Source organism: Rhipicephalus microplus, unplaced genomic scaffold, assembly GCF_043290135.1.
Source record: "Rhipicephalus microplus isolate Deutch F79 unplaced genomic scaffold, USDA_Rmic scaffold_1024, whole genome shotgun sequence".
Lineage (NCBI taxonomy): Eukaryota > Metazoa > Arthropoda > Arachnida > Ixodida > Ixodidae > Rhipicephalus > Rhipicephalus microplus.
In genome coordinates this window covers 1-22,475 of record NW_027465571.1, presented here as the reverse complement: position 1 = coordinate 22,475, position 22,475 = coordinate 1, and the positions used below count along the sequence as shown (strand labels likewise).

Genomic DNA, 22,475 nt, shown 5'->3' with positions numbered 1-22,475 from the left:
TTTTCGTTTTTACTTAGTTTTGATGATCTACATTAGGCCTAAGTCCGTGCAAGCTTGTGTAAGGGTATACATGACCTTGCTGCTAACGTGTAAACCCAAAAAAAAGAATAATACCTTCTGTTCACAATTAACTGTTCTGACAGAACTTCTTTTTCTGTTTTTTTTTTCAAAGCCGTAATTACTGACGCTGTCAGAAATTTCCTACTGCTATTTGAACTGCTGCATAAGTTTTTTATGTTGCACTGATGTCTTTTTTTTTCACTATCATTAAATTACAAGGGCGACATTTACTTTAAAACAGTTGGCAGACTATTGTACCACCGCATTATAGGTAAAAGCATAGTGAACTGAAATGCGTAGTAAAACAAAACAGTAGTTTTCTAGACGCTAAACTACATCTATCTAGTATATTGTCACTAAAGGTATTTTGTCACTAAAACTAATAAAAGATTCTCGGTTCCACAAGCGAGCAAGTCGACAGCGCACCATTGCAAACTTGCGATAATTATAATGTTTTTCTGATAGAGGGTTTTGTTTTCATTTGTTTTAACACCTCTTTGCTATAGATTGCTGTAATAGCTAGACGTGTGCTCTCTCTTTCTGTCGACCTTTTTTTTTTTTGTTCAACTTTCCTGATCCTATATTCTCTGTGCATGGTAGCATGCTAGCTATTTTCGGCTGGTTGAAACTCCTGCCTATCATCCGACTCCAGCTCATTTTCTTTTATGCGATGTACGAAGCATGCTAAATCATTTTCCTAAAGAACAAAAGCAGCCCCAATGATTCTTTAAAGGGTACAGGCTCAGGCACGTTTCCAGCGTAAGAGTGGCTGTGAAATGGCAAAAATTCCAGTGTCATAGATGTCGAAATGGCAAACACCAGCTGGTCGGTCCAGGAAAGACAATCACAGGCAAAAAAGTAAAAACAATGTGTGCATAAAAAAAGGGCCAAAGAGTGTACACAGTGCATGCTGTCGAAGAAAGTGTAAATGAAGGATAGTGACAGCATTTTCCTTGCTCTTTCTCTCTGTTTGTTTGGTACTGCACGGACTCACAATGTTGTGTCAAACGATCCAGCCAAAGGAAAGTGCTGGCAGTAGTAGCATAGTGGTCTTTTCAGTTTTCTCAAAAAGGTTAGACTACTATCATTGCTTGCGGTAGCCTTAAAATATTGCTAGTACCTACGGTGTAGATACAAGTGGAATAAAGTAAGACAAGTTGATATTCGTCGAGCATATTGGCCTCGCAGACTGCAGGAAAGATTGGGGAAGAAGGGCCTTCTTTAAAAATCGTTGCCTTAATTGTTGTGCATCGTTGCGAAGTTTTTATCTTGAGCGGTGCCAAAGGTACAATGAGTGTTGTGAGCGTTGCGCAACATGCGGCAGCGCGGCGAGCGTAGATGAAGCAATCGGCCGCTGAAATAGGTCACCTACTCGAACTGAAGTACCTTGCGGCTGCTTCCGATACAACGGCGACACAGCTGTGCTTGTGGTGTAGTGGTTATCACATCCGCCTAACACGCGGAAGGTCCCAGGTTCGATCCCTGGCAGGCACACATTTCTTTTTTTCGTGCATCTGTTTCATTTTGCTACGGTATGCAGAGTGGTTTGGGAAACTTGAGCCACTTACGCGCACAAAGGCATCTTAATGACTATGTAAACCATCCTGCTTGCTATTTCTGGCCCCACTGTGTATACACTTCGGTATTACAGTATAATGTGCAAATGAAAGTAATAAATATGAAAAAGTATGCTACACTCAGCGGCACAGGTATATCACGACTTCATCTGCTTTTCTTTCTTATTCAAACTGGAAAGTGTGTGAACGCAGGATTAAGAGTACAATTTTTGTCAGTAGTTCCACAGGGAAATACCCTTCGTTCGTTTCTATAGTGTCTGTATGTAAATGACGTTGTGAATATTGACAAAAACCACCATATTTGTAATCAACGCATGCGGCATGACTTTGCTTGCTATTTTCTGAAGCAGTATCATTCACCGTAATCGATAGGGCAAAAGAAACAGCGCAATTGGGTGAGTGGACCGATTACAACACATTATAGATCAATACCACTGAAACTCAAGCTGCTATTTTCCGGCCAAAAGCCAGGAATGTGGTTACCAATGCAGCTTGAGTATATAATGGCACTAAAAATAGGCGTAGTTAAATAATTTAGAATACTTGGGGTAATATTTTCGGAAACAATGTCTTTTGATGATTATATTAGTTGGATGACCACGTAGCACAAAAAATATCTAGTGTTGTAGAGATACTTTATCTTTGTAGACAAACTGTCCCCACGTATGTTAAAGTTCTTATTTTTAACTCACAGTTTTACTCACATGTAAAACATACTGCAACATCGTACGGGGATCAACTACTTTCACGAATTTACGAATACTACACTCACTTTAGAAAAAAAATGTTAAAACATCTTTATAACGTGGCTTTTGGTCATTCTTAATCATAGCTTTTCCGTAAACACATACTTTGAGTTCCATGTCTGTATTCTTACCACCTCTCCATAGCATACAAATAAGAAATAAAAGATAATTGCCATTTTCCAGCTCAATTAGCTTGCTTAGAGAGGAGGATACAGGCATATTCAGTTCGCCATCCGGATACCTAGAAAGTACCACTACGTCGCACGAACTACGGGACACAAATGCTAAAACATAAGGTTCCGGAGCTGCTAAGCTTGTGTACTTGCAGAAACATTGCTTCGGAAAGGTCATCAACAAAACAGCTGCTTATTTTCTTCAGAAGTACTTAAGAACCATTTTTGTTTTATTAGCTATTGCAAATAAATCAAACTTTCTTGCGTGTTCTGACAGATTACGTAATGTCCTTTTAAGATGTGCTTCTGCATATATCTCAAGCATAGTGCCTAGTTTTCCTTATTTTTTACTTGTTCTTTAACATCTATTCTTCCGCAGTGGAAATTTCATACTAGATCCTTTAGTTTCGACTGTTCATTTTTCATGATGTGTGTTGATGTGTCATTTCACATTTACAGGGAAAATGCATTGTATTGTTAGTGATAATTGTATATTGGACAGTTTACTTACATTTATCTGTTGCTATTACTTGCTCCATTTATTCACATTGTTAAATATTGTGTCCTTTTTTTATTACTTCTCTGGAAGTTTTATCTTTCTTGTTCTTTCATGTCTGTAGGACAGTTTGCTGCAAACGCTTCGAAGTGTACGTTCGGACACCCGGAGCCAATCAAGCTGATTATCAGCTTTTTCTCCCACCATTCCTCTATGTCTTGGTGAAAAATAAAGGATAACATGGTAATATTACAAGAGCAGTTCAAAAGGACGTCAAGACATTCGACCTAGCCTTTCACTACTACAAAGTGAGTGCAATTTCTGCGTAGATAACACTGGCACTTTCTTTAGACATTAACCAAGCATCAAGGGTAATCGTTGAAGCATTTGCGGTTTCACAGGAGAGAGGTGCTGGTGTAAGTGATCCTTTCATTGCCCTATCAGACGAAGCGATGTCGCTACAGTCGGCGTTTTTGTTATTTTTATAATTTCGCGTGTTCCGCTAAGTGCGACGATAAGGTGCAAGTGCTTTGCGCCGCTCTGTATAGGCAAAAGAATTTAGTTTCACGGTAATAAAACCGTTCTTAGAAAACGCTTGCACGGTGCGTATATTTCTCTTTTTCCCGTGTTTTCTCTGGTGCCGGTTTTTCACTTTTGGTGTATTTCAATAAAACTTTGAACATTGGTTCTCGTCGGTACAATTGTGACATGTGACATATGTCAAATTATACAACGATTAGTTGTTTATTTCTTTATTAAACCAATTTTAAAATTGACTTCCGATTGTGGAACAACTTGAAAACGATGGCCACCCTCTGTATACGACGTATAGGTCACTTACTACGAGAAGTAAGCGAGAAAACACTAGAAAGAAACAGCGAGTGGTGACGCTGCCTCAAAACTGCCACAACAACTCACCTTGATCCCTTAGATTTCGGAAGCATCAGCTAGGGCTGAGGCAATTGTTTATCAGTAAAAACTGCTTTCATGGCGACACCAAAAGTCCTAACAACAAGTTTCGGATGACCTCAAAGCCAATGTGGCCTCAATATGGAAGGAGACTGAAATTCATGACAATACAAGGGTGTCCAAGCGAAACTCGAGAATTAAAATTTAATCCTGTTTTATCAATTGTTCTACGATAGCAAGAATAATGACAGTAGAGATTTTTCAAAATAATTTCTCTGTCTGCACTGATTTTACGTCCCTTCAAGACGTAGAATTTCGACTGGAGTCTGTGCTGTGGAGGATCCAGCAAGACTGTTTGAGGCTCTCAATCTGAAACCAACTTTAAAATTGATTTCCGATTCTGGAATCACTTGAAAACGAGGACCACCCACTGTATACGACGTAAGGGCCTACTCTTTTTTTTTTCAGAAACTCGTCTTGGCCAGCAAAAGGACACAGCACGCGCTTTATTTCAAGAGGCGATGACGACGCCACCACCGTCAACTTCTGTCAGCTCACAGCATGTACGTCATAGTTGACGTACATTCGGGGCGAGTCAGATGCTCCACGCGCCGGCAAGTCGAAATCATGAGGCTCTGTTTCCGCGCTCAAACGGAAGCTGCAATCCTCGCTGAACTTCTCACTGGTAAATTCAGACGAGCTGTAACAGCTTGATTCCGCGTCGGATGACATCACCAACTTGCTTTTGGTGTGTCAGAAGAGGCACGTAACCTATGTTTATACCCTGGCAAGCCGTGGTGATTCGTAGCGTATTTCGTGACATCATCAGATACCAACCATGAAAAAAGAAAGCAGCGTTGCGTTTCTGTTTTGAATCATCGTTCGTAGCCTAAATAAAGTTATCGACGAGTGTCTGCGAAAATAAACCACCCTATAGCTGTGGCAGGACTGTCAATACTATTTGAAAACAACATTATCTCAGTATGCTCGAAAGGGCAACGGGGTTTCTCTTTAGGCTTGCATCAAGCATCCTCGGGTGTGCAAATCGTGAAAGTTTGGAGTTGGACATTCGATGCGTTCAAATGCTGCTCATAAACTGTAAGCAGATAATTCGTATACAGTCTACGTCGATGCTTAACGCTGAAATGAAGAGGGTAGAGACTTCACACTCTTAACTTATTCGTTGCAAACGGCGTCGATGTACATGCAGCCACGTTTCGATGGAGGCTAAAACGCTTGAGGGCCGTGTACTTAGATGCGTGTGCACGTTAAAGAACCTCAGGTAGTCGAAATTTCCGGAGCCTTTTACTGCGGCATCTCCCACAATCACATCGTAATGTTGGGACGTAAAAACCTGAAATTGCATTGTTATTATTCGAAGCCTATAGCAGGTGCGACGTCGCTAAGAATATGTAAGCGCTGACGTGGTCTTTACTATCACCCGCTGATCAACATACAAGGTTGCTGTGTACAGTCGTCTTTGAAATGTGCGCACCTGTTTAAGTCAGATGTCGTTAACTCTTGCTATAGACGCGACATGCGTTAGACGAGACATTGAGAGGTTGCAAACGGGTGAGATCAGCCACGTGACAACCTCGGCAGTGACCATGAGATGACGAAAGAAAATCAAGGCACGTTAAACAACTGTGCTATTGCTGGCGTAATTTGCTTGCTAAAAAGTAAGAATGGACGACTGAGAACTACAAAAACATTACAAAAGAAAAGTAAGCTGCACTAGAAGTGAAAGTTAGGCTAGCTGGTGGTTCATGCTTGGGGTGTAAAAAAAACACACAAATAGAAAGAAGGATTGAAAAAGAGACAACACGAGAGCCTCTTCTTCAGTGCTCGTTTCTATTTTTGCACTGTGTTTATATAAAAAAGTACGTTGGTTACTCAAAAAACAAGACCTTAAGATTTTATACGCTGTACATCAAAGCATAACGAGATCGGGACGCAGAATACAATTAGGACAGCAAATGAACAAAAAATAGTCGTCGTAGCTTCATTTGGATCTTATCCATGATTGAAGAAAGAAAGATGTCTTAGAAGATTTCTTTAAAATCTTTTCTAGATTTAAAGGTGTTTAATTCAGTACCTCATCTGTATATTTACCATGCCGAATGGGAGGCACGTCAATGTACTAACATGGATAACATCTCTAGTGACACAGTAACGAGTTAGTAAAGTGGAGTGCATTGAGGATGACAGCATGGCTAGCTAATGATATCTGGGGTCTAACGTGGCAAAACCCACGATATGACTATCAGAAATGCCGTAGCGAAGGGCTCCGGAATTTTCGACCTTCTGGTGTTCTTTAACGTGCATTGACATCGCACAGTTAACAGTCCGCCACGATTTTGATTCCATTGAAATGCAACCGTCCCCGTCGGGATCGAAACCGCGACCTTCGGCTAGATGGCTAACTGACAGCGTATTGGTTACTAACGGTTGTATGTTTAACAAGGATATGTAGTTATGCACACACATTGGTGTAGTCGTTATTGCAAACGCCTAACTACAGAACAACCAAATATGCAGCCACGATCGCGTGTGTCACTTGCCTCTGCGCCATCTTAAGATCTCCGTGGAGGTCTCCCAAGTAGCATTATACAGAAAATCTGTATGTGGCTACGCTAAACGAAAATCGATGTCTTCGAAGGGCGCGAAAATTCCTAACGCATATGGGAGACAGAAATTCACCGAGCCCTATTATTCTTCACTGGCCTACTAACAATGAAAAAAAAGCATTATGAGGGCGGCAAACCCCATTTAGCTTTTCTCGACAGACGTAACGAAAATATACATAGACTTTAATGTACCATCGGGATTAACCCATTGATAAACACGTAGGCCGCGCGCTTCAGCTTGGCTGGTTAATCATCTGCACTGAGTAATTGGTGGTGATTTTCTTTTGTTCTATACCCAAGCTGTTAAAGGCAACGTGGTTAACTTATCAGAATGACCGTACAGCTAGACGAAACTGATGGGTTGATTTAATTGTCATAATATACACGTCATTTAACAAAGTAAGACTTTAAAATAGTTCGCACGCGGTGTTGGGAAGGCACTGCTATAGCAAGAATACCTCCCAAACAACCTTACATAATAAATTCATGTAGAAGGATAGTCACTTCCCTGTCCCCCGGTTTTTACGTCGAAGGGTCTCTTTCATATGTTTGAAAGCACTGCAGGATTGTCACGTGTTTCAAATTCCTTAAGGAACCAGACGAAGCTTTACGTATATCGTATTAATGTAGATGCTGAATCCACTTTGGTAGAGCCATGGCTGAGTTACAAGCGTAGGCGTAATGGACAGGTTCACTTGCACAGGCGCCGGCGAACGTGTGCTGAGATTGTCAACACTTTGTCACAATACGCCATTGCTTACAACTCAAGTATGCGAGAGTAACTGCGTAACATGCGGGATGCACAGCGACTGTGTAGAAGTTCGTATTCCTAAGCCGTCAATTTCATTAACGTATGCCGGCGAATACTATGATGGGCAAGCCACCTGATTATGTTGCCGCGAAGTGAAACACCTGATCTAAGCTAAAACTTGTGCGACAGCCCCGCCGCGGTGGTCTAGTGGCTAAGGTACTCGGCTGCTGATCCGCAGGTTGCGGCATCCAATCCCGGCTGCGCGGGCTGCATTTTCGATGGAGGCGGAAATGTTGTAGGCCCGTGTGCTGCGTTTTGGGTGCACGTTAAAGAACCCCAGGTGGTCGAAATTTTCAAAGCCCTCCACTACTGCGTCACTCATAATCATATGCTGGTTTTGGGACGTTAAACGCTACATATCAATGAAACTTTGTGCGACAGTCACCGTCAAGGTTGCTTCGACGGGTGGAGGCGTATGCCGTATTGTGACTTTGCACGGGCCGTTCGCGTATGCGCACACCTGTACACGCACGTCCAAGGCATAATGAACGAGTAGCAAAACGTGCAAAGTCTCTTTTAGCTGTGCCCCACTCTGTTCAACGAATTTCAACGAAGTATTAACAAAGTCGGAAGAGGACCGCGTGCATGTCTTACAAGCACGTATAGTGAATCGTTCGCTTATTCGAATAGCGAAAAAAATTATATATGGCGCATTGAGCATTTAACAACTGTACTTGCAGTAGACATTCTAGGATGGTTTGAAACCAGCAATGTTCCTCGAACAGTAGGCCGTTTTCTTAAGGCATGGTTGAGGCATATGTACCTGCAATGCGCAAGGAAATGCGCAGGAGGCCTCATTGCAGTTCCACGTCCTTGATCGCGAAGCTCATGCGTCGTTAAAGTTTTCTTTTTTTGAACCTAACGGTAGCGCATACAGTAACTCCAGATTAGCACGAGGTCACTTTCTCCGTAAGCTTTTGCGGGGAGTTTTGTCTTAACTGCAACACTATAAAAAATGACTAGCGCATTCAAGGAAACTTAAAGGACATCGTATTACAAGAGTGGTTGGTTCAGATATCCCACGCATGATTACTAAACTCGCCGTTTTTCTGTCTCACAGGGCGCCACAAGGTCGAACCATCCAATATGTTTTGCACGGCATCGGTAAAACACGCCGCGGCTGGTCGCAGGAAGTAGGCAATCACGTGTGCCTTAGCCCCGTTGCGGTCTCCTACGTGAAATACTTCGCCAGCTGTGCTTGTGGTGTAGTGGTTATCACATCCGCCTAACACGCGGAAGGTCCCAGGTTCGATCCCTGGCAGGCACATGATTTCTTTTTAATATTTTAGAAGGGCTAGTTTTCAAGTATTCATCTAGCAGCAAAACTGTCAACGTATGTCTGTATGCTATTGATGTGCTTGGAGTATTACTGCAGTGTTGCCACTGGTGGCTAGTTTGCGATGAATTGCGTGGTTTCTTAACGACCTGGTCCAGTGATGAAAATTTCAAGTTGGCTCCGTGGCTATTTTTCGGCTGCTTTGAACTTTGTAGTATTTGCAGATAAATTAACAAGCCAGCCTAAAGACTATGTCAAGTGTTTCTAAGGTTTTCAGTTGTGTCAGTTGTTGTGCGTGCATGTTCTCCATAACAATGTATTCATTTATATGCTCTTGTGGCTTGAAGACCAAGCATGAGGGAAAATGTGTCTGTCTTGTTCAAAATGCTATAGCTATTGTTCATTAATAAAAATTTTCGTCGTAGTACCACTACCGTTCTACTTCACTATAATATATGCGCAAAAAATTTGATAGCATGGCTACTTCACACTACTTATAACTCTAGCTTTGTCTTCTTACCAGATCAGCTCTATAACAAGTCCGAAGAGCTTTTTTTTTTGTCAGGCGGATGCGGTAAACCCCTCCCCCCCCCCCCCCCCCACAGACGCTTGTGATTCATGAGCGCTCGCACCTTGTGGTATTGTGTTTTAGCAGCGACGTAAAAACAACTAAGAATGCTCTTTATATATCTTTTTACACTCGTATAAAAGCACGCCTAATTGAATTGTCAGCAGTTTAGAGTGTTCCTTTTATTGAATATATAACCTTACAAAGCGAGGACTTGAGAACATTTTATCCTTCACATTAGTTCGGTTCAAATAGCATTTCTATACTTCTCAGAAAGTCACGGGTACAATTTCGGGCCCCCTGAAGCGGCATCATTCCGTTAGTTCAAAAAAATAAATAAATAAAAAAGAACAGTCGTATAGTTCCAAAACCAACGTGGTAACGAATACTCCGTTGCCTTTGAGAATAACGTCCTTAATAACAAGATTGAAGCGTCGGCACACTAACACCAAAAAGTAATCGTTTGGCAAAAAAACAAAAAGAACATAAAAACACACACAGTGTAAAAGTCCTTCACATGTTAACTGAGTTAATACGATTCATAAAATTCAGCTGAAAAATCGCATGGTTGCGCGCGTTCATTGCATGATCTTGATGCATTCATGTTTCAGCCCCAAAAACTGTTGTTAATGCTCAGCACAGATGGCGCTGCAATGCTCGGGAAGCTTCGCAATTGTTCGAGGTTGTTCTGGATGAACTTTATTTTCTATTTGTTATTGTTGCGTTTAGAATGGCCTTGATTCGTTGCAGTGACTTCATACATTAGATAGATATGTGAGGTTGAACGTCCAAATACTACCGTATGACTATGAGAGGTGCCGTAGTGGGGGGCTCCGGAAATTTCGACCACCTGGGGTGACTTCATACATTGTATTGCTGACACATTGTATAACGCTATGTCATTACTGCGCAACACTATTGTGAAATAAATGTTGCAACATACGCTTGAGCTACCGAAGAGAAGTTGGGCTCTCGTCAGGTGTATTGACGCACCTTCACCCCATTTTCTCGGTATGCAGTGCTCGCTGTACAACCAAATAAGGCTTTTTTTTTTATTTGAAAAAAAGAAAAGCTTATACGGAGTGCACGAGTTGTCGAAAATTCGAGACGTTACGCGAGAACCAGTGATAAGCCTCGAACGTGCACAAATGCCGACGCGGCTCACCGCATATCGCTCAACGGCCCTTGCTGTTATCGCCGCTATCAGTGTACGGTTTAGGCTGCTTGCCCTTTGCTCTCTCTATTTTCCGCGCTGATGTTCGCCTAAATGTAGGCTTTCTTTCAAACGCAGCAACTGCGGCGAAGAAGAGAGACTGTGCCTCCGAGCCACCTTAAGTGAATGCTTAATGTCCCTGAGACTTTTTCATTTTTCCTTGTATAGACTCTTTAAAGTGCACTGTCTGTCTGTCTGTCTGTCTGTCTGTCTGTCTGTCTGTCTGTCTGTCTGTCTGTCTGTCTGTCTGTCTGTCTGTACGTCCGTCCGTCCGTCCGTTCATCTGTCTGTCTGTCTGTCCCTGCATAAACTTGCAGTACAAGTTACGTATGTAGGGCACGCTCTAGTGCTAGTGATTGAATTTAGAGCTAATTGTACTAACTCACTAAAGGAATAATAAAATGACCTTTTGATTGCAGTCACGTACTTCCGCTCACAACAACACACAACACCTTAAATAAATACGCACAAGGTGGACCTTCTCATGTAAGTTTCATTGCGCTTGGGTTTCACTTCAGTTCTACGCGGCATTTGCAGTTCCCTTTCTTTCTCTGTTTATCCATCTCTTTAGCATACTCACACACACGCACAGATAGAATAAGCAATAGCTGCAGCAGTCACACTTTCTGAACCACTAAGAAAAAATTGTCATTGTGTGCTGCTCCCACTAGTACAGCTGCGCTAACGTTGCATCGATCTTTACATAATGCAAGCGTTGGGAACAATTCGTTCTACACGTCCGCATGTGTTTCAAAGATCATGGCAGCGGACGGCACGACCGGTCTGTAAAGTGGGTCACCGTCGCCGCAGTGAGTCCATTGCTATGCTCTTTGGAAGGGGGGGGGGGGCACCGTAACGTCTGTGCTTGTGGTGTAGTGGTTATCACATCCGCCTAACACGCGGAAGGTCCCAGGTTCGATCCCTGGCAGGCACACTTTTTTTCTTTTTATTTTCTCGGCCCGTATTTGTGAAACTTACCTTCTCTGCACTTTGATTGTGCGCACGTATATTCACCTGAACAAAAACGCTGTGTGAAATTTTAATTTAATGATAACTTTTCTGTTTTGATACACTGGATTGCAGTCTTTCTTTCTCAAAAGTGCGTTAACAGTTTCGTAAAGTGTGTGATACCTTAAGAATCGAGACAGAACTAGAAGGGTCAATCATATATAACTGTGCTAATATACGCCAAAACTGCAGAAATTATCCATATCTTGCTAGAATGTTAACGCGTGTGCAGCTATACTTCTGGTGTAGTGGTTATCACATCCGCCTTGCACGCGCAAGGTCCCAGGTTCACAGGCATAGTAGGTTTTCATTTTCTTTCTTTTGGGAAAAAAGTTCTTTTTATAGCTTTAAAGATAGCGAACATGGCAATTTTCATAAGCTTTCATATCAAAACACACTTCACATTTGTTTTACATCAATGCGACATTGCCTCGCCACGATGGTCTAATGGCTAAGGTACTCAGCTGCTGACCCGCAGGTCGCGGGATTAAATCCCAGCAGCGGTGGCTGCATTTGCTCTTGAGGCGAAAATGCTGCAAGCCAGTGTGCACTGATTAGGGTGCACGTTAAAGAACAACAGGTGGTCAAAATTTCCGGAGGCCTCCACTACGGCGTTTCTCATAATTATATGGTGGTTTTGGGACGTTAAACCCCACATATTATCATCATCATCCATACATACATACATGCATACATACATACATACATACATACATACATACATACATACATACATACATACATACATACATACATACATACATACATACATACATACATACGTACGTACGTACATACATACATACATACATACATACATACATACATACATACATACATACATACATACATACATACATACATACATACATACATACATACATACATACATACATACATACATACATACATACATCATCTAGCCTCACTGCCAGAAGACCAACCTCGTGCCTCATTATGCACGACAGTCCTGACATATCGTACACGCATACCCACGCGATATACAACTCCAGAATTGCAACTCCCCAATGGTGTATGACTCATTCACATGCTGAACTCACGGTTCCAGGCATACGGTCAAAAGCTGGACATTCATCTCTAGCGCTAAAGCAGCTCTCTCTTCTTTTGTTGTATGGGAAGTACAGTGAGCGTAACTATCTATATACTGGCGCTTCAACTAAAGTGGATGGGTTTGCAGGGTCGGTGATCTTTCCTGCAACAGCGACTACGGCGAAGATTCAGTTATCCCACAAGACGTCATCGACAGCTACGGAACTTGCTGCTCTACGTAGTGCAGTTAGCGTCAATAAACACCAAGAAGCCAAGAAATAGAGCGTGTTAACAGCATCCAAGGCATGTTTAGTATTCATCTTACGCTGGGTACCTCATGAACAACTATAGTTCTGTAAATTATAGACCTGCTTTACCACCTCTTCGACGAAGGACATGAAATTACGTTTCAGTTGCTTCCAAGTCACTGCGGAATATTGGGCAACGAACATGCCGGTGCAGCTACTCGATCACACGAAGATGGGGAAAAAGAATCTATCCCATTTTTAAGAACTGATGCTGGAATGAAAATCCGAAAAATGGCTAATGGAGAAGTGAAATCCCTGTGGAACGCTGAGTGCTTACGGCACACGTGAGTGCATAGGCTGGACACGTCTCGTCGACTTCGGCCTCCGTACAGACTCTGTCGACTTGAGACAACGGTGCTTTGCCGACTGCGGCTTCGTGTCGCTTTCACCAAAGTTTTCGCCTTCCGAATCGGCATGGAAGACGGTGCTGCTTGCTATGATTGCGGCAGTGATGAAACGATGGAGCACGTTCTTTGTCACTGCCCTCGTAACAGCGCGCAAAGACGGCAGTTAGCTGCTGCATTCGCTCGCCTTGGCGACAGACCTTTGTGAGAACAATCAGTGCTTGAAAGGTGACGTGATCTGTCTTCACACAGAAAATCAGTCAAGGTTTTTGTTGCAGAATATTTTTTTGGATCGGGCCAGGCTATCGAAGAGGACGAAGTGGAGATAGGCACGCGCTAGAAGGGACAGACTCAGACTTGGCTCCATGCTGCTTAAATGGGTCGTGTCTGTCTAACGTCTGCGGACCGGTTATTTTGTTACATTTGGTGCCAAAACCCGGAATCCACCCCTTCGGAGACTTCCCTGAACGTCACGACCATGGCGACCACTGACCATTTTCGGAAGAAGCGCTGCTCGATCAGAACTGGTGTTACCTGAGCCCTAGCACTGTTATCGGATTTGTTGCAGCAACCGGATCCTGATGTCTCCCCGATTAAAGGCCGCATAGTTTACCTCAAGGACAAGGAGGCAGTAGTATTGATGCTCGACGACATCATCCCTACGAGTAGAGATGAAGAAATCCTCAACCACGAAGTAGGAATGGCGCAAGAATACAACGAGAAAATTTTCTACGCGGTGTCACGTGCCAAGTTCTGGCTTCAAAAATTCGTGAAAGGTTGGTCAGAACGCAGGCTCAAGCAACTCAGCCCGGGCCATGTTACCTCGGATCTCTGAACTCCGCCGACGTAGCAGGTCAGGTGAGAAAGCCCCGTCAGTGTTCACTTCAACTACCGATGCTACAGATTCCGACTTTCGATGGTAGTCTGCCTAGATGGCAGGGTTTTTGGGACCATTTCGACGGGATCATCCACAAGAATACCGAGCTGCCGTGCATCGAAAAATTTAAGTACCTCCTCACTTACTTAACAGGAAGTGCGAAGCGAGCTGTCGAAGGCATCTGTTTAGCAGAGCAAAATTACGACTTTGCAATCAAGACCCTCACGGATCGTTTTGGACGCCAGGATATGCTTTTGAACGAGCATGTTGACCATGTGCTTCCACTAAGCCGCGTGAAAAGCTCGTCAGACGTTCTAAGGCTTCGTCTGCTGCAAGATAGTGTGCAGTTCCACGTTAGTGCCTTGGAAGGCCTAAGAGTTGCGCCCGACCAGTACACTGTGGTCTGAAACCGTGTCCTGTTGCGATGTCTGCCAGGTGATCTCGATATTATGTACAGGCATAAATCAAAAGAATCGAGCTGCGCCTCCAGCATCGCCCAAATGCCTAAATACCGAACGTGGCTAGCAAAGGATTTACTAACGTTTCTCCACATTCAAGTAGAAATCCGGGAGGAGTGCCGCTTACAGTCTCGTCGTGCGTCGCAAGGTGAACCCGAAACCCACATATCCGAAGAAATGTATGCCACAGAAAACATACCGTCAGCGTCCGCCCTAACGGGATTTACCTTGCCTGTTAGATCGGCGTGCCCACTCTGCCATAGCAAGGATCACATGATCGCTGCCTGCAACGCCAACATATCTACTGAAAAAAGCGGGCAAGACTACAGTACACCAATTGTTGCTTTCGATGTGATACACGAAACCACATCGCCAGAATGTGCAGGAAATCATTCAAGCTAAGGTGTGGTACCTGCCAGCGACGCCACCTCGCGATTCTCTGCGAGTTATCTAGGCCAGCAGGACATCCACGGCCAAAGGATGAGTCACCCGGGTCTCACGAAACCCCGTCGGATATCATGCGAACCATCACGACCACCCGAAACCGTCAGATCGAATGTACTTTTACATTATTGCAGAGACGCCGAATTTGGGCAGAGTTTGGAGACCGACGACTCCTTGTGCGAATACTGTTGGATAGCGGCTGTCAGCGCTCATACATTCGTGCAGACCTGTCAAAATTTTTTCAGTGTTCTGTTGCAGGAAAAGAAGAGCTATGTCTCGTCACGTTTGGCGACTCAAGGTGAACGAGACGAATCTGCACAGAGCTTGCTAACGTGCGACTGCGCAGTCAGTTCAATGACTCCGCAATAGCTGTAGAAGCATTAACAATTCCGGAAATGTGCACCGTCACAAGCCCATCACTTGACCCCAACATTTTGTGCCGACTCGACAAACCGGGGTACAACGCAGCTGAAAGCTTTTCACCAAAAACGTGGAAATTGGACGAGATCAGCGTCATCATAGGATCCGCCGCCTATCGGAAGGTCACCACCGACAAAATCGACCACGTAACCGAAACGCTAACGGCGATCGAGACAATGTTTGGCTGGATGGTACAAGGACCCTTGTCATCTGACAGCATACAGCGCGCGTTTAGCGTACTGTTTGTCTTGAGCCACAATACTTCTGCAACGCACACAGAAATATCTTCAATGTGGCATTTTTGTGCCATCTGGAGAGGTAAAGTGCCTTCACGAAGCTCAAGCAAGCACCACGATCTATCTGTATGGGAGCACGGTATCTCTTTAGAAAGGAAGGGCCGTCGGCATGACTACGTGGTTGCTGGCGGCAGGAACTTGGAAGAAGCGGAGCCGCCGAACAAGCACGTCAATGCTCATCACTCCCGTGTGCGTCGATGTCGTCGACACCAGCGTGAACGTACATGGTGACGCCGTACTTGAACAACTCGTCTCAGACCAGCTACGTCTAGGGCGAACACCACGACTGGCATCGCGTCTTCATCATTCTGCATGCGAAGCACGTCAGCCTAACGCACGTCAAGAACACCCTCCGTCTAATCAGCATCGGTTCCGGAGGCGGCAAGGGGTGCGACAGCCATGATTCAACGGCCGTAGTGCACAGGCACTCGCGGTAGCAAAAGCAAGTGCATTTTAAGACAAACTGCGCTCTCGGTGGGTACGATTCTCCTTGTTCCCCCTGGGATGATGTTGAATAACAATCCGGATCGAAACAACCTAAAGTGGTTCAGACTTAATCGATACGTGCGAGTAATCTAGGCCCCCCTGGGAGGATGTTGCAGAGTATTCTCTTGGAGCGGGCCAGACTATCGAAGAGGACAAAGTGGAGATATGCACGCGCTAGAAGGGACAGCTTGTCCAAAGCGAGCTACAGAAAACATCGTGAAAGAGACTGCTTCATCGTTGTTCATGTGAACTAAAAGTGCTCATCGAAAGTCCACCATGGGGAACACGTTCAAAAGCACCCATTTGGAACAAGCATCGGAAACATCGCTGGAAGAGCCGGCACAGGAGAAAACTTGGATTATCCCATGTGGACTGGCTGGAACCCGTATAACTACTGACTAGTATTGTGTACCAAGAACGTGGGTGTGTGTTTAGTGTTCTTCGTCGTCATGCGTCATTAAGGGGGCATGGAGGTTGTTAAACATTTTATGTAAACGAGGAAGAGGGCAGTATCATCATCATAAAGATTAGTTCTGTGTTCGGAATAAAAAAGAGGTCGATGGGTGGTCGTCGCCATGGGCATGGCGGCTCGTCCTTTCCTCAGCAGCCTTATTGAACTTTTTGTGTGGTAGTGGCCTATTTTATATGGTATAGCACCCCAGCTCACATTTTTTTTTCTTTTTCGCGCATCTATATCGCTCTTCGCTTTCTTTCCCATCTTTCTTCTCCATTTTCCCTTCCCTCAGTGCAGGGTAGCATACCGGAAGCTCCAGTTTCTGGTTAACTTCCCTGCCTTTCCCTCATTTTATTCTCTATCTCCTGAGTGGGTGAATGCCAACAGAAAAATCGATTAATTTACTCCCGGTTCTTAGCTCCAGCATACTCCTTCTGGCGGAAAATACAACCTAAAATCAAGGAATGTTATGAAATTGTCATGTCTCAGCACCAGGGGAGATAACACTGTCACAAACATGGTTAGAGTTAGAGTTTCTGTAACAACCGCGTCAAACTGGTGATGATCCTTATTGGTAACAACCAGATAGTCGTCTACAAATCTAAAAAAAGCAATCATATCAGTGTGCTTCACATGCTCGTCAAGAACCTCATAACGTTTTGCTAAAAACAGGCCGCTCAAGTACGGGGCTATGCAGGAACCTGTACATATCACGTTCTTTTGTTTCACAGTGTTCCCATTTCCCGTCGCATAGGCCGAGTTAAGATAAAAGCAAAGGAGCTCTAAAAACTATTTACTCGACACACAGGTAATATTTTCAAATTGAACCGCTCCTACTCTTTCGATGCCTTCCGACACACACATCATAAACTTATCCCGAGGAAGGGTGTAATAAAGATCTTTAACATCAATCGAAAAGGCTAAAAGACTCGCGTTCTTATTCCCTGCGCAAAAATCTAGCGTTCGTTCCGACTTTTTCGCCGAAAAATGGGTCATCAAGAGATATGAACTTCAAATTATTTTATAAAAAGAAGGATGGATGGATGGATGGATGGAAACAACTTTATTTATACGTCCTGTACAGGGTGTAGCCACCTGCCTGGCTAATCCCACGTTGGGACAGGGAGGTCAAGCCTCCTAGCCATTTCATGGGCGTACTGGACAGCCAGAACTTGGGGGATATGGTCGTGAGACTTTATCTTTCCTGTAAATCGTTCCCGGGAAATGCCACGGCCAAGCGACCCACATTCCCAGAGCATATGATCAAGCGTGCATACTTCTTTCTTACATGCCTTGCAAACAACATTCATATCTTTTATATCGTACCATTCTTTTACCTGTGCCGGTGAGTAATAAGACTGTGTCTGTGATTGTCTAAGAGTGACCGCTTGTGCTCTATTTAGTCTACTGTGAGGGGGTGCAAACTCTCTCCTCCCCAGGTAGTAATATTTAGTTATTTCGTTATATGTCATGGTCGTATTCCGTTGTAGATTTTCGAATCCATCAGAATCAAATTAACGTGTAAAAGCGTCCCGGTCCGTAAGTTCGTGGGCAACGCTGTTGGCCGATTCATTTGGATTCATGGAAATGTCATCGAGTGGCCCAAGGTGCGCTGGGAACCAATATATGTAATTTGTGTCAATGGCCTGTTTACTATTAATAATTCGAACTGCTTGTGGTGTGATCCTGCCCCTGCTGAAGGCTCTGATGGCTGCTTTTGAGTCACTGTATATCTCGGAGTATCGATCATCCGTCAGAGCCAACGCGATAGCAACCTGTTCAGCGACTTCCGGCTTGGAAGTGTAAACTGTGGCGCAGTTGGTACACCTGCCCTGGTGGTCAACTACTACCGCGGTGAACTTATTTCGGTCTTTATATGAGGCTGAGTCGACAAAGCAAGCCCCGCTGCCTCCTTTATCTAACTTCTTTAATAAAGCCTTAGCCCGAGCTACCCTTCTGGCGACGTTGAAGGTTGGGTGCATATTTCTTGGCAACGGGGCAACGACGATGCTCTCAGCAGAATCCTGTGGTATCTTGGTGTACGTCTCCTGGTCTAAAACAGGGTTGATCATGATTCTATCGAGGATCGATCTCCCCGTGCAAGTGGTAGAGAGTCTTGCTATTTGTGACCTTTCTTGAGCCTCCGCGATTTCTCTAGTCGTGTTGTGTACCCCTAACTTGAGCAATTTTTGAGTGCTGGTCCGAAGCGGGAGACCCAGTGCATTATTGATGACTTTCTTGATCACCGCGTTGAGCTTCTTTAGTTGTGTTTGTGTCCAGTTATACATAGAAGCTGCATATGAAATATTACATAGCACGAAAGAGTTGATCAACCTGATAAGATTGTCCTCTTTCATGCCTTTTTGTCTCTTTGCAAGTCGTCTGATCATCCGGTATGCATTCTCTGTCTTGAAGATAATTTTCTTGAGCGCCATGTGATTTGTGCCATTCGCATCTATAAAAAAGCCCAGTACCCTCATCGTGTCGACTCTGGGTATATTTACCCCGTTTTCGGTCAATATATGTATGTCACATTCGGATAGTGGCTTCCAGCCCTTAGGTCTCCCCCCTTTTTCTTTTCTGTAAAGTAATAACTTTGATTTCTGTGGGGAGCACCGGAGACCAGTGGGCCTCAATTATTCCTCCACTGCACCGCTTCTGTGAGTGCATCTTGTACCTGTCCTTCACTACCACCAGCACACCATATAGTAAAGTCATCAGCATAGATGGTGTGGTGAATGTTGCTGATATTGCTCAGTTTCCTGGACAGGCCGATCATGCACAAGTTGAAGAGGACGGGAGAGATCACCGAGCCTTGAGGGGTTCCACGATCACCGAGTTGAACCACGTCTGAGTTGGTGTCTCTTACCCTTAACCTCGCCGTACGTGCTCCTAAGAAAGATTTTATGTAATTATACATTTTCGATCCAAGTCCAATTTCCTCTATCGTTTGAAGGATGTATTTGTGCTTAATGTTGTCGAATGCTTTCTCCATGTCTAGTCCGAGGATGGCTTTGGTATCTCTAGAGTATCTGTCTAGAATGTCGTGTTTAATCTGCTTCATTGCATACTGAGTAGATAGTGAGGATCTGAAGCCTAACATATTGTAGGTGTATATGTTGTTGTCCTCCAAGAAATCCTTAAGCCTGTTGAGGATTGCATGCTCGGCAACTTTTCCTACACATGATGTTAGCGATATTGGTCGCAAGTTCTCCAGACTTGGAGGTTTACCCGGTTTCGGTATTAGTATGACTTGAGAAAGTTTCCATTCATCTGGGACTTCACCTGAATTCCATGCTTCGTTAATAAAATCAGTCAGTGATTCAATGGAGGGCTCGTCGAGATTCCTGAGTGACTTGTTTGTGGCGCCTTCTGGGCCGGGGGCAGACTTTCTGTTTAACTCACTCAACACTCTTCTGATTTCAGATAAAGTGGAGGGTCGATCCAGTTCCGGCTGAGGGGCTCCCCTGTATTCCGATCGTGGAAATCGTTCTGGCTCCTTAGCGACTGGTAGGTATTTGTCTATGAGTTGTCTGATAACTGTTTCAATGTCTTGATTTTTAAGAGCTGTGTGTATGGCCGGGGCAAGACAGTGTCTCTGGTTGGACCTGGCGCCTTGCTCATCTAGGAGGTGCTTAATAAGTTTCCATGCTTTGCCGTTCCTGATCTGCCCATCAATCGTTTCACAAAATTCATCCCACTGCTGCTTACACAGGGTGGTGCAGTGCAGTTCGATTTGTTTATTCAGTTCTGCTATTTTCTTTCTTAGTTTACGATTCAGTCGTTGAGTCTGCCATTTTTAGTAATGGCCTGCTTTGCTTCAATTAAGTGGGCTAGTTTAGAATCCATGGCCTCGACGTTAGCGTCAGTGAGAAGCTTTCTGGAGGCCGATTTGATATCATTCCTGATGGATTCGCGCCACTCTTTGAGGCTTGGTTTGGTAGCATTTGGTTCGCTTTGCGTTCTAATTCTGCGAAAGACATCCCAATCAACAACATCAAATTCTCGAGTGCGGCCTTTCTCAACCTCCAGCGTAACCTCGAGAACATAGTGATCACTGCCGAAGTTATAACCGGTATTTGTCCATAAGGGATGCTCTATGTTCTTGACAAAGGTTAGGTCGGGTGTGGTGTCTTTACAGAGAGAATTGCCGATTCTTGTGGCATACCCTTTATCCGTAATCAATACCAGGTCTTGCTTGTCAGCATGATGCCATAGATTCCTGCCTTTGGGGTTTGTCGCAGTATATCCCCAGAGTTCATGAGCAGCGTTGAAGTCCCCTAATATGATTGGAGGCCTATCTTCCGCGAGTTTCGTAGTTTTCTCGAAAATTATCTTGAACTGTCGTTTGTAGTGCTTCGGGTTACTGTAAATGTTGAGGACAAATAAGCTGTTGCCTCCTTAGTTTTTGTATGAAACCGGCACTAATACCTCCACCATGAGATACTCTAAGTTCTTGTCCCGAATGCCTAGATCGTGAGAGATGTGTGTCAGCTGCCTATTTAAAAACACATATAGGCCTCTACCTAAGTTTTTGCACTCTATAGCTCTATACCCCGTGATCGTGACGTATCCGTACCCAGTTTCTTGGAGTGCTATTATATCCGGCTTAGATTGTAGTGATCTGAGATATTGCTGGAGTGTGGCACGTTTGTTGTTGTACCCCCCGCAATTCCATTGCCCCACTCGAAATTCTCTTTTAGTGTGGGCCATATGGGATATTCGTATCCCCTGCCTGGGGAATAATGGGGGCTGTGAGGAACGATGGTCCACGCTGTGCTCTGTCGTTGCCAGACATACTCATCACTTCAAGAGTTTTCACTCCTTCGCTAAATGCCGTAAGCCCTTCCCTAGGATCATTTAATGTACTCTGCATTTGTCCCACACTCATAGTCAACTGTGAGACACTGTCCATGATCATTTTCATTTTATCTGCAAATGAGGCTAGTGTTTGTTTCATTTCCTCAATGTGGGTTTCAGTATTCTTAAGCTCACTTTCGACGGCTCTGCGCTTAGCCGACATGGCTCCATCACCAACAGTCGGGGGAACTGGCGATTCCTTTGGCGTGTTTTGGTTCTCGGCCTGCTTGGTTTCACTTAAAAGATTTTAATTGCTGCTAATTCTGTAAGCATATTTTTGTTCATTTCCCTTAGTTCTTAATTTTTCTTTCTTAAGCATCTCTATTTCCCTACTTTGCTCTGGCGGTGGGTCACAAAGCATGACACTTACCGGTTCGGTTCGCACACCATTGGCCCAGGCAAGTCGTCTGTTGTCGGAAGATTGTCCTCTGGTAGTTGGCGTCTTGTTCGTCCTTGCCAATTCCTTGACTTTGTCGGCCCACGTGAAACCAATGCCTCCTTCGGATTCTGGGTTAATCAATGGAGTCCGATTCCCAGACCTCACCACGGATTTGGACCTGGATGCACTCCTTCTTCTCGATCTAGATACCCTCCTTCCTCTAGATCCGGAGCGATTTCGAGACCTGGACCTGCCACGAGATGCTGCTGTTGGCTTCGAGTCGTCCATTGGAGCTGATGCTGTGGAGTGCAGCTCGGATGAGTGCAGGTTCAACGGATTGTCGACTTGTTCCTTTTCAGCGTTGGCTGTCATTGCTCTTTCACTTCTTCTTCTTCTGACAACGTATGGAATTGTGTAACGGTGTCTGCACATCTTGTCCGCCGTAAGGTGTGGATCACCGCAAATTTCACATCTGGGTTGGCGCTTGTGTTCCTTCATAACGTTTATTTCGCCACATCCTCTACACACGGTCTCTTCCAGGGTGGGGCACACGTCAGCTCTGTGACCGAGCCGGTGACAAGCATAACATATATCGATCTTTTTCTTCTAGAGTAAACACTTCACCAGGATTGGAA

The 22,475-nt window shown here is 44.3% G+C and overlaps 3 non-coding genes across 3 annotated transcripts; all 3 read left to right on the top strand.

Moving 5' to 3' along the window:
- Positions 1 to 1,481: 1,481 nt before the first annotated feature.
- Positions 1,482 to 1,554, top strand: TRNAV-AAC (transfer RNA valine (anticodon AAC)). Its single transcript has one exon. It is a non-coding gene; the product is annotated as a tRNA-Val (tRNA).
- A 7,039-nt stretch (positions 1,555 to 8,593) lies between these two features.
- Positions 8,594 to 8,666, top strand: TRNAV-AAC (transfer RNA valine (anticodon AAC)). The gene has a single exon. It is a non-coding gene; the product is annotated as a tRNA-Val (tRNA).
- A 2,651-nt stretch (positions 8,667 to 11,317) lies between these two features.
- TRNAV-AAC (transfer RNA valine (anticodon AAC)) lies at positions 11,318 to 11,390 on the top strand. Its single transcript has one exon. It is a non-coding gene; the product is annotated as a tRNA-Val (tRNA).
- Positions 11,391 to 22,475: the final 11,085 nt, after the last annotated feature.